Source organism: Myotis daubentonii, chromosome 15, assembly GCF_963259705.1.
Source record: "Myotis daubentonii chromosome 15, mMyoDau2.1, whole genome shotgun sequence".
NCBI classification, from domain to species: domain Eukaryota; kingdom Metazoa; phylum Chordata; class Mammalia; order Chiroptera; family Vespertilionidae; genus Myotis; species Myotis daubentonii.
Genome location: NC_081854.1, coordinates 58,233,059 through 58,245,651, shown reverse-complemented (window position 1 = coordinate 58,245,651; position 12,593 = coordinate 58,233,059). Strand labels below are relative to the sequence as shown.

At 62.0% G+C, this 12,593-nt stretch overlaps 1 protein-coding gene across 3 annotated transcripts in view; it reads right to left on the bottom strand.

Annotated features, from left to right (window-relative positions):
• The window catches only part of ZNF536 (zinc finger protein 536), a 290,099-nt gene extending 277,745 nt beyond the window's left edge, over window positions 1-12,354 (bottom strand). The window contains exon 1 of one of the 3 annotated variants that reach the window (XM_059668157.1): window positions 12,176-12,354. The gene's annotated coding sequence lies outside the window, so the exon portion shown is untranslated. Of the gene's footprint in view, window positions 1-8,669; window positions 8,926-12,175 lie in introns of those variants that run through there. The other 2 variants (XM_059668159.1, XM_059668158.1) reach the window with 2 other exon arrangements.
• Between the last annotated feature and the right edge of the window lie 239 nt (window positions 12,355-12,593).

Genomic DNA, 12,593 nt, shown 5'->3' with positions numbered 1-12,593 from the left:
GGGGGTCGGGGGGATGGAGAGCCAGTGCCGAGACACACGCAAAGACCCTGGCTGCCCCAGGACTCACGGCCACACTGCCGCCCCCCAAGGAGAGACCCTGGGGAGGGGCCCTGAGGAGGCCTGTCTCGTGAGCCTCGCTTCTCCCCCTGCTCGTCTGCTCTGGCACCCGCTTCCAGGGCAGGGCCGGGCCGGGGCCACCAGCACCACACGTCCCCAGCACAAGCTCCACTCGGAGCCCAGCACTGCCAGCCACCGGCTGTGTGGCCGTGGGCAGGTCCCGCCACGTGGGAACACCTCTTCCCTCAGGGTTACATCAGAGGGCACCGTGCCCGTTGGAGCCCCAGCCGGTGGGGCGCGCTCACTACACGTAGAGGTCCGTGTGCAGGCCTGTCTTCCCTGCGACTTTCCCCGGAAGTCGGGGCCGGCATTCTCCTCTGGGGAGCCCCCGGAATCCCGTCCGCTCCGCATGGGGAAAAGGACGGGAGCTCTCCCGATCCCCCCCCTCTCTCATGGGGCCCGTCTTGAACGCAGCAGCCCCCGGTTCGATGCATGAGTGTGCACGCCAGAGTGCATGCCAGTGTGCAATTTACTGCGTCCCTGGGACACAACACGTGTGCTTCATGTGGACCCTGGAGCCTCAGAAATCATTGTCACTGTGTCCAAGAACCGAAGGGTCTCGGGTTTGATTCTCATCAAGGGCACGGACCTAGATTGAGTCTTGAGTCTTCACGACAGCCCTGAGGTGGCTCTGCTTGCTCCCGGCACCCAGCCTGCCGTGGACACTGGATGAATGAATGAATGAATGAACGAACGGACGGACAAACGGCAGTGCCTCCTGGGGGCTCGGGCTCTGAGAAAGGATGAAGAGCCGGGCCCATCACATAGCCACCAAGATTCCAGCAACCAGCAGGCTGCGTGTGCACATGTGTGGGTGTTCAATCATGTGTGTCGTGTACATGTGTGTGTGTCCTGGAAACGTGTAGCTGCCATGTGATGCGATGGGTGAGAATGTCTGCTTAGTGAAGACCTAAGCCCCACCCCAACCTTGTACAGCTGACCTTTTATTTTTTTATTTTTTAATATATTTTTATTGATTTCTGAGAGGAAGGGAGAGGGAGAGAGAAACATCAATGTCTCAATCAGCTGCCTCCTGCACACCACCCACTGGGGATCAATCCCGCAACCCAGGCATGTGCCCTGACCAGGAATCGAACCCAGGACCCTTCAGTCCGCAGGCCGACACTCTATTCACTGAGCCACACCAGCCAGGGCTCAGCTAACCCTGTAAAATGCACCTTCTGGAACCTAGGAGACCAGTCCTCGTGCTCACTGACCCCCAGGTGAGTAACTCCGCGACCAGCCCGCCCCTCTCCCTGGCTCACCGCTCACCCCTGACACAGAAAGGCCCAGGCTCCCGCATGTACCAACTCCTGTTTCTGGCTCAGTGAAACCGGCATCTTCATCACGGAGTGAGGGGGAGCATCCCTAAAAGCTACATTATGCAAAAAAGTAACTTATGGATTTTGATCCAATGCAGGTGCGATGTAACCCTTGCAAAAAAAATTAATTAAGAAATAAAATGCACACGAAGCTCCCGCCCCCTTCAGTCTTCCTCCTCCTGGGCAATGACACAGCCGCAGGAAATGCCCCTGCCCCGTGTGGATTCCGGGCTACGGGCGGAGGCCAAAGATTAACCAGCCAGGGTCCCCTCCGCGCCCCAGGCCGGCCCCCTCACGCCCGCCTGCCCCCGAGACGGCAGGGCAAGCACACGTCTGCCCCTTTAAGTAAGATTATCGCCCGGATTTCGCCTTGGATTCTGCTCAGCCCCCTGATGCCCGGCTCCCTGCCGCCGCCCGGCACAGTGGCCCCGCAGGAGCCAGCGCCCCGAAGGGAGTCAACGACCCGGTTCCCCCTGGAGAGTCTGTCCGAGGAGGACGCAGCTGGGCCCTCGGCCTCAGACCCATGAACACGTCGCCGCAGTGAGGGCGGCACTTGGAGGTCACACGCAGAAACGCACGACTTTATCCGCACGGCATCGCCAGGCCACGGAAGAGCGAGTTTCCTGGTGCACCGTGGGCCCGGTGCCTCCACCCACAGCCAGGCGCGAGGTCAGGCAGAGCAGGCCGGTGCAAGGCCACCCCCACGCCCCCGCCTGCCACCCTCACAGGCCGAAGGGGAACCCCAGGCTCCAGGTGCCGGCCTCTGGCCTCCAGGAGATGAAAGGGCCGCAGGTCCCCACGCAGCGGGCTCTCCAGGGAGGACTTTGAAAACGGCCCACGCTGTGGGGCCTGGAATCTATGACTCGGCCTCACAGCCAGCACTGTGAGGGAGCTGCGTGCCCACAGGCTCGGCGCGCACACACACCCATGACATCACACATCACAGAGGCTGCGTCATGGGAAACGCCCCGGCTGGGCTCAGGAGCCCCTGAGCTTCCTCGGGGAGCAGCCGAGGGGGACGCCCCCTCCCGGCCTCCATCCGGGTCAGATGATGCCGACGTCCATCATCGCATCTCCTGCTCCCAAACCCGCCCCTGAGAATGTGGACGGGACCCAATTCCAGTGCTCCCACCTCCAAACGGGAACAAAAGCTTTCTCAGCACTTTGAGAAGTCGCTGCGAGCTGAGAAGGAAGAACTCAGCGGGGGGGGGGGGGGGGTGAAACAAAAAATAAAACACAGAAAATAGATATTAAGTTGTCAAATCTGTCATCTCAGGGAAGAACTGCAGACAGCGTCTGGCTTTTTGCTTAAGACGCGAGCGGCGCACCCGGAGCCCAGAGAGCTCCCGGCGGGGCCCAGGCTCCCCGAGGCCCATTGCCGCAGGCCAGGGTGGCCGGCAGGACGGCAAGATTTGGGGGCACCTGGTGGCCCCCCACCGTCTGCAAGGTTTCAGCTTCTCAGATTAAACCCTTCCGTGCCCACATGTGGCCCTCTGCCCCCCCAATCCCACATGCACGCCACCTTTGACCTCAGGCCACTGGAGGGATGGCCGCCCCGCCCCCCCCCCGCCCCGTCATGCTGAGCCTCCTCGGGGGCAACGTTTGGGACTAAAGTTTCTCAGATGCTGGGCTGAGCTCAGTGAGCAGCCCAGCCGTGTTCGCCGGGATGCTCTCTGCTCCCAGCAGACTCGGGCTGCCGAGACGGCCACTGCACCCACGGGTGACAACCCCGACCTGGGTGCCCCCCCTCCCGGCCGCGGACGCAGAGTCATCACAGCCCGGGAGCTGTGCCTCCCCCACCCGCCCTCCGCAGACGCACAGCCCGGCGGCCTTTCTGAGACACCGTGGGAGGCCGGGCCTGCCTGGGCCTCGATAGATTTCAATCAAGAATTACATTTTCTTACGTGTGTGCTGATCAGGAATAAATGTGTCTCGCTGTTTTGAAAGATAAAATTAAATAATCAAGCAGCTCCGGTGGCTGAAATCTCACGTGTGATCCCTGCGAGGCCTGCCGACCGTGTGCGTTCTGGAGTGGGCGCCGTCTCACTGACACAGCGTCCACCGACTTCTCCCTCTTGGACACCAGTGGACAACAACGCATCTGTCCCCCACGCAGCAAGTTCCGGTTCACAGCTGCCACTTCCGTGGTGAAGGCGAGCGAGGTCCCGGGGACGGAGGGCCCTGTCACTGTCCCTCTGAGTGTAGAATCGGGAGCCAGCGAGGTGAGCGGCCCAGGGGGCCCCTGATCCTCCCTCAGCCACACACGAGCCGTGGCCGAAACAGGCTGTCACAGCCCCGTGCCCACTGGAGGCAGTGCCGGGGGTGGGGGCCTTCACTGGTTGTTAGAGGACTAAATAAAACACGATGCAGAACGCAGGGCCTGCGGAGGTGCCCCGACAGCAGCCGCTGGGTGGGGGGCTGTCTGTGGCCATCTCTGCACCCCCCAGAGGTGCCCAGGAGCTCGGTGTCCACAGTCATTGGAGTGGAGGCGGGTGTGGCTCAGTGATTAAGCGTCGGCCTATGAACCAGGAGGTCACGGGTTCGATTCCCAATCAGGGCACATGCCTGGGTTGCAGGCTCCACCCCCAGTAGGAGGCATGCAGGAGGCAGCTGATCCATAATTCTCTCTCATCATGGATGTTTCTCTCTCTCCCTCTCCCTTCCTCTCTGAAGTCAATAGAAATAATATTTTTTAAAATGTATCCTTTAAAAGAAAAAAGAGGCTGCGGGGGTTGAATGAGTAAAGGGCTCAGAGCCCATGCACACCACACACGCCACCCTGGCGGCCACCCTGACCGGCTCCGAGCTGTGGCCCCGCCTCCGGGTGTCATGGCCCAGCAGGGACCAGGCAGCTCTCATCCAGGGGCCGTTTTCAGGGTGAGACTCATCAAGAAGCAGCGGGAGCCCCTCTGCTCCTCCACTCAGGGTTCTCCCTCCTCGCAGACCCCACAGTTCGGCCCCCACTCAGGCAGGGCCAGGCCCCTGGAGTCCCAGGTCCTTGGGACACTCTTGTCACCCAGGTCTGTGCACGCCCTGAGGGCCGGGCCCCTTTGCCCCTTGAGGACAAGGCCTGGCAGGTGGAGGCCGTGGGGGTGAGCCTGGGGCCCCCAGGGGATGGATGGAAACGACTGGATACATGTGTGATTGTCACAGGGGGTGGGGGGGGCCACCGGCATGTACAGATCAGAGGTCAGCGATGCGTCAAACGCCCTGCCGCACACAGGACAGCCTCTGTAAGCAGCAGTGTCCACTGTGCGGCTGTGCGAACCCTCGCCTAGAGGAACAGGGCTCCGGTCAGCCTGGCAAGTCCCCCTGCCAGTCCGGTCTCAGAGCCACCCACCCACCCCCTGCGGGCACAGAGGCTGCGAAAAGCCACGTGTCCACGTCCTCTGTGGGAGCAACAGTCCACAAGAAGGGAACGACGAAAGATGTGCAAGGAGCTTTAAAAGTGAAAGTGGGATGTGGATCCTCGAGCAGCGGCAGAGCCAGCGGCACCAGCTCTGGCCCCACGCGAGCCTGTGATGCCAGGCCTGGGCAGGAGGCCCCACGCCCACCCCGCAGGGCTGGGCCCCGCCAGGGGACTTGCCGAGTGGCCCACCTTCCGGGGTGGCTTCCAGCCACGTCTGCCTTCGTTTGGGGGGAAAGTATGCATCTGCTCCAGGAAGCGTGGCCTGCACCCTGGGGCCAGATTCCGAACGTGTGTGTTTCCTTCCACTTCCTACTCTTTCAGCGGTTTGGGCCTGACCGCCACCCCACACGGGCTCACAGGCTCACTGACCTGCCTGGGCAGTGCCCGGTGGGTGAACAGGAAACCATGGCAGAAGCGGTGCTGCTGTCAGGGAACACCCTCCCCAGCATGTGCACACATGCACGGACACGTGTACACTAGTGCACGCATGGACATGTCACACTCAAGCATGCACACGCACAAGCACATGTACGCTCATGCACACAGACATGCACACGCAGAGACGTGCACACTTGTGCACACACAGACATGTGCACACTCATGCAGACACACGCACGTTCATGCACACACGCAAACACACATACACTCATGCACACACACACAGAGAAAGACACGCACACTCGTGCATGTGCATACACACACCAGCATCACCACACCCGAGTTCCCAGCGCGGGCTCCCCCTGGCTGAGCTCCATCTGCCCGCACGTGGGGCCCCCCAGCTCAGCTCGGCTGCTCAGCCCTCAGAGGGCGCTCGGTGCCAGCAGGACAGGCAAGGCCTGAGCGACAGTCCCTCTCCCACCAGCGCCCAGCCAGACACACACAACCGAGGACAACACACCCGTCAGCTGAGCCCGGCCCCACCTGCCCGGGGCCCCTCCTCCCCCCAGTCCCTCAGGCCCCAGCCGCAGCCCATCCTGGAGGGGCTCGAGACGCGGGGCCGGTGTGGGTTCCCCCCATGAGCCCCGCAGCCCACGGGAGTCTCTGAGGTCAGTGCACCTGTGCGTGGCTGTTACACCACCCCCGTCCCCCCCCACCCCCCCCCGACAGCTCACCCTCCACCGCCCGGGAGATGCCTCAGGCCCGCTGACCGCCAGGGGCCTTCTGACCAATCCTAGGGTCTCCCGTGGGACAGGCAGGAGCGGCACACACTCACCGCGGGTCCTGGCAGGGGTGCCGGGCCTCCTGTCCTTGCGTGGACCCAAGTGGCCCCGCAGAAAGCTCGCTTCTGTTCCAAACGCGCAACAAGCCTCACTGTAAATAATGCTGAGAACAAAATGCAGGCTGATATCTCAGCTTACTTACAAGGCTTATTAACACACTGCATCCAAAGATGTTAAAGAGCTATAATTGTCCTCATTCAAACTGGGAAAATAAATCTATTTGCTTCCTTCTTTATGATCCTCTTCCAAAGGGGGAGAAGCGCGAGTTCCTCTATGTTCTCTCTCCCTCCAGCCCCGGCACTTTAGAAACACCTGTGCCATTCACAGCCGCCTCCCGAGCAAAAGGCAGTCGTGCTCGGGGAAGGCTGGTGCCTCGGCCCGAGATCAGCCCGTCTTGCTCACAAGGGGGTCGGGGTTCGTTGGGGTGGGGTGGGCGCGTGGATGTGCAGGTCTGAGCTGATGGGAGTATCTCGGGTTACCTAAGGCCGAGCAGACCACCTCAGCACAACCTGATCAGGCAGCTTTGGGGACTCAGCACCCACCTGCCTGCCCCACTATGGGGGTCACTGGCTCCCAGCATTGATCAGACACTGTGGCTGCTGCCCTGCCACCCCCGGTCCTCGGTGCAGACGGCCCAGCCCGCAGTCAACGCTGAGCTGTGAGGATCTGAAACCTGCTCAGAAGTCAAACGCATCCCGCAAAGAGCAAGCCGGCTTCCCAGCCTGGGCCCCGGAACCCAGATCCATCGGAAGGAACTTTCTCCCCACGCCAGCTCAGCGACAAGCCTTGCACAGGCGTCGTCTGCAGATGACATGCGAGGCACTAACCTTTCTCACAGGCCCAGATGTTAAGTTCATTCTCATCCCAGTTATGCAAATTCCCCAAGAACCGTCAATCCGAGGAAATCTTCAGTCACCGAACACTCTTTAAAAACCCACACTCAACCCGCTTCACGTGCAGCGACATTTACATAAAGGCACAGTTCAGGCACCAAAGGTGGTGGGCAGATGTTACCAACGCGCTCCCACACCAGGGCCCCGAGACCCAGGCCCCCAGTCATGGGGCCCAGATCCAGGGGTCTCTGCCTGCTCACAACCATATTCAAGTTTTACCAGACTGCCCGGCCGGCGTGGCTCAGTGGTTGAGCATCAACCTATGAACCAGGAGGTCACCGTTCGATCCCTGGTCAAGGCACATGCCCCGGTTGTAGGCTCCATTCCCAGTGTGGGGCATGCAGGAGGCAGCCGATCCATGATTCTCTCTCATGATGAATGTTTCTCTCCCTCTCCCTTTCTCTCCTTTCCTCTCTGAAATCAGTAAAATATATATATATAATTTTTTTTGGATAAAGGGTGTTCTGGAAGGCGAAGGCTTCTAAAAGTTTTCCAAACTTTGGGCAAACAGGGGTCCCTCCATCCAGGGGCCTGGTGTCCCTGTCATGTCTAGATGGAAGCACCACACGGTTCACAGGCAGGGCCCAGAGTTGAGGCCTCTGACACCCCTTGGTCCTCAGTGGGGGGACCCCCAGGGCCCCCTGAGCCTGCATTTGCCCACGCCTGGCCAGCAGCACTGTCGTTACCAGGCAGATCAGCCAGGCGGTTAATGGTGGATCAGGAGACAGTTGCTCTCTGCTATCAGAATGACATCATAACTAAGGCAGCCTCAGCCAGAAGCCCCAGGCTCCCCCTGAGCAGGGGCCGGAGGGCTGCCAGGGCGCCCCCTTGCCACTCCCCCGGGCACCCTGAGTCCCCTGCCCCTGCTGGGCCGAGTCGGGGGGCCCAGCCTCCAGCAAGTTCCCCAAGAAGGGGAATCAGGGTGACAGTCTCTCCCCAGCAAATGGATGTCCCCCAGGCCCTGAAGCTGCGGATGATGGTGATGATGTATTGTGAGTGTTTAGTGCCATTGGAGAGGCTGTGGAAGTGCTCTCCTGGGCAGCAAGGGCTGGCACCTTCCGGAGCAGCACCCGCTCGGCTCTGGAACCGGTGGCATTGCTAACAGAGCTGCCCATTTCTCAGGAACCCTGCCTCCAGCAAGCCTCTGTGTGTGCCCTCCTTCCAGCCACAGACACACACAGAGGCGGGGAGAGGGCAAGTGCAGGGAGCCCTGCCTGCTCCTGTGTGGGTGGCTTGGCTTTGCTTTTCCAAGCACCGGCGACCACACACACACACACACACACACACGCACACACACGCACATACACATGCACACACAGACGCAAACCTTGGGATCATGGGGGAGGCATCTGGTGAGGAGCTGCCTCGGCGCCACCGGCAGCAACAGCCCGCCCGCCGCTCCCCACAGCTCTGCTCTCCGCGGTGAGGACCCATCGCCCGCCCCAGCAAGAGGTGCCCAACTCCACCTGCCCTGAAATCGCCTCCCTCCGGAGCTCGCTACAGGTACGCGCGGGCCAGACGCCTCACCTGCCCCAAAAAGTCAGCAGACGGAGAAAAAAAGTTGCGGAGCTGCCAGCCGGGAGCCCGGAGCCCGAGGCAGCCAACCCCACCGGCCAGGCCCACCCTGCCGCGCGCCGCTCCCCGCACCTCGCCCGCCAGCTGCGCGCGCTGACCCCGGGGCGCGCCGAAGGCACCGCCGGGCACTTACTTGGCACCCGCTTCCCAACGGCCAGGTCCTCGCGGTTTTCAAACAAGTTTCAGGGAGGAACAAGGAGGCCAAAAAAAATCCAATTATGCAAATGGTTCTGGACTGGGAGGCGCGCGCTGGGTCTGACGCGGCGGCGACCACACGAGTTCGGGAGCAGCCGGGCCGGCGGATTTATGGGGCGCGTCACGGCTACGCCAGGTCCCGCCGCCGAGCATCGCGAAGTTCATTAAAGCGGTAATGTCCACTTTTCCAGGAGACCCTCCGCGCTTCTATCTCCTGGCCCACCCGACCCCGCGGGCGGGGGCGCTGTCCCCCAGCCTCTCTTCCTCCCTCTTCCTGCCCCCCTCTTTTTCCTCCCCCCCCCCCGCCCCTTTTCCTCTCTTTCGTCTCTTTAAGTCGCCTGCCTTCCACTCTGAACAATGAACAAAGATGTGAGTGATGGGGACGATCGCCCCTCCCCGCCCGGCTGGGAGCAGAGCCGGCCTCAAAGTCGGAACCCAGTAGCTGCTATCACTCGGGAGAGAAAACAGTGCGTCCCGGCACCCCTACTCCGCGCGCGAGCGCGCGCGCGCGCGCGCACACACACACACATGCACGCGCGCGCGCACCCCACCCCAAGTTCACCTAAGCCCGCTGGAGACGGGGGCGCCGAAGCCAGGGCTCCAGGGGCTGCCGGACTTGCTGGGGACCCAGGAGACCAGGGTGGGGAGCACCCACGCCCAGCTCGCTCCCCGCGGCCCTCCCACCCTCTCGCCCCCCGGCCGCTCCCCGAGGCTCCCCGGCGGCCTGGCCCTGCAGCCGGCCCGCTCGCGCCGCCCGCCCGCCCGATGCGCTCAGCAAACGCGGCCCCTGTCGGATCCCCGCTAAACTGCACGGCGGCGGCGGCGGCCGAGAAGGCGCAGGAGCCCAGGCCGCCCGCGCTGCGCCCCTCCCGGCTGCCCGCGCGCCCCCCGCGCTCCCGCCGGCACCACACGCCCTCGGCGCCCGAGCCCCTCCGGCCAGGACTCCGCGCAGCCTCCGCATTTTCTCGCTCAAGCGAAAAAGAAGGCGCCGATCGTCGCGCCTCCCGTGAGCACTCCTCATTCACAACAGCGTCCGCCAACAAACCCCCGGCCGCCGCCTCCGCGCAGGGCTGGGACCCGCCGGGTCCGAGGGGCCCCGCGTCCCCAAATGATCGGGGTAGTGTCCGTGGCCGCCGCGACGTGGACAGGAGGGACAGGCGACACAGGAGTGAAAAGGGGGGCACAGCTCTCCACCTGTCCCCCCAGAGAGCCCTGCCGGAGTCCCCGCCGAGGAGCTGGGGGCTCCCTCCCTGCCCCGCACCCCTTTCCTTTCCTTTTCACTAACTTGCGGGCGCCTGCGTTTCCCCCTTCACTGCCCATCACCCGTCTATAGAGAGACCTATATTTTAAATTATTTGCAAAACTGCAACAGATGGGCGCGTGAGATCTGGGCACTTTCCTACTCATCATCAAAGAAAAATCCCCCCCCCCCTTTTTTTTTGCCTAAAATACATCCCGGTCCCGCCTACGACTGTTTTCCTCAATTCCTCCTCAAAAAATAACGTGGCGAGGCAAACAGACCCGCTTTTCAGCGCAAACCACTGGCCGCAGGCAGGCATCTGCACTGGGCGGTCTGTTCCCCCGGACTGTGCTCTTCCTGGGCGCCCTGGACCCCCGCTCCCCGGCCTCCAGCCCCTCCCGCGCCCCCCCCCCACACACACACACACACACACTCTGATTGGCCTCATTTGCAGCCCAGGCTGTGGCTCCTCCATAACCTGTTACTTATTTCTGTCTCGGCGGCTATCCCGGGCCCCCAGCCGGCCCCAGGGCTGGGGCTGGGCCGGACCCGCTGGGGGCGCCGCCTGCGCTCGGGGCGCTGCAGCCTGAGCACGGCGGGCGGCCGAGCGGACCCCGCATCCCGGCCTGCGCGCCCCCGCCTGGGCCTCGCGGGCTCCCGGGGCGCGGGAGGACAGTGAACACACAAAATGGCAGGTCTCTGCGGCCCGGGCGCCGGCAACTTTCACACAGTGTGAGCAGCGGCTAACTTTGATTTTTTTTTTTAATGATTATAAATTCCCCTCTCCCCACCCCTCCCCCCGCGGCGGCGGATCCCGCAGCGAGCCACGCAGGGAGGAGGGAGCCGGGCGCCCGCATCTCGCCACCGGGAAAACGGGGAAAGTCGCTCGATCAGAAGTTTGCGTGGCCCCGGCCTCCCCTCCCCATGCGACCCCCCAGATCCTGCGAAAGTTTCCCGGGCCCAGAGCGCAGGGCCAGGCTCGGACAGGGGCGCCGCTGGGCCCGGAGCCGGGCGCTGGGTCCACCCCCGGGCGCGCCGGGCGCCAGTGCCCGCGACTCCTTTTCAAAGTAACGGTCCGGGGGCTGCGGGCGGGGCAGGCGGTGGCCGGGCGCGGGTCCCACTTGCCTCCGAAGTTCGCCAGAGCCATCCGCGCCCAGCTGCCGCCGCGCTCCCGGCTCCTTCCTCGTCCCCCTGCTGACAGCCTCTCGCCCACGTCACCGCCACGGAGATTTAATTAGAGCGTATTTTTTAATCGAGACGGGGCCAGAGAAGCCGGGCGCAGGCCTCGCCGAGAGGGGGAGGGGGAGGGGAGGGGGCCACGCCAAGAGTCCAAACTCACTTTGCCACCTCCAGTTGCGGGCGCCCCCCCCCCCCCGCTCGCCCGGCGCGCCCCCCCCCGCCCGCCCCGCCGCGCCCCGCGGCCCCGCCACCTTTGTTTTCCTTACCTTATATTTCGAGACGCGGGCGTGGGGAGCAAACTCGCACGTAAACGGAGCGTTGTAAAGATTGTGTTCAATGAATAATGAAACATGTCCACATGATTGACTTGATCATTTTCTGGGGCTGAGGGGGGACCGGCGCCCTGCTAGCGCGCCTCTCGCGCCCGCCCGGCGGAGCCCCGCGCGCCGGCCTCGGCCCGGTCCGGCCAGGGCGGGCTGCATTTTCATCCGCCTCCGCTCCGATCGCCCCGCTCATTGATACTCATCACCCAGCCCGCAGACATCCCCGGCCCGGCTCGGCCTCCCCCTCTCGGGTAGGTGAAATGCATTGTACCATTAAAAAGGCTCTCCATTGTCGCCCTGGCATAATTCACAGCAACTAGATAGGTCTTGCGGCATTTAGCTTTGATGAGCCAGAGACTGAACCCTTGATATAATAATCTACAAAGAATGGTGTGTGATCGTCCATTTTTTCTCTCTGTCTAGCAACTAAGAAACCATTTAACACAGCGCAGCTTGCTTCTGACCTTGAGCTCATGTAAACACACTTATTAAAATCTATCTATTCTCCAAGAGCTGCATTCTGATTGTCAGACTCGTTACGGAGACATATATCAGCCCCTTCGCTTGTCACTACTTTGCATTCCTGCCTTTGACTAAAGAATTTTTTATCCAGCCGGGAGAGAGGGAGAGAGGGAGAGAGAGAGATTGCCAGGGAGGGAGCGGCGAGCCGGAGAAGGGAGAGCGAAAAAGCGTCATGCTTACCTGCTCCCGAAACTATTTAAAGTCTGTTTCTTTTCTGGGGGGAAAAGGAACTCCCGGGTGCATCTGGGTGGACGGCGGGTCGCGGAGCAGCGGTCCCAGCCCCGGCGTTTAAGGGAGTCATCACCGATCAAATGACGTTGATCCGCGCTGTAACCTTGTGGCGTATTTAGTGTAAATAAGGCACTTATGTTGCCAATCGCGGCGATACAAACACGGAGAGGTCCTCAGCCCGGCCTCCCGCGCCTGCCATTAGAGGCGACTTTATTTGCAGACGCTATTTAGGAGATCATGATCATTCTAAAACAATGCCGGTGCCAAATGATTATGAAAATATGATTTTAATTAATCACGTAGTAGGCAAGGAAATTAGCATACGGTAATTAAACTTGGAGGAAAAAACGTCATGCAGGCCCTCTGC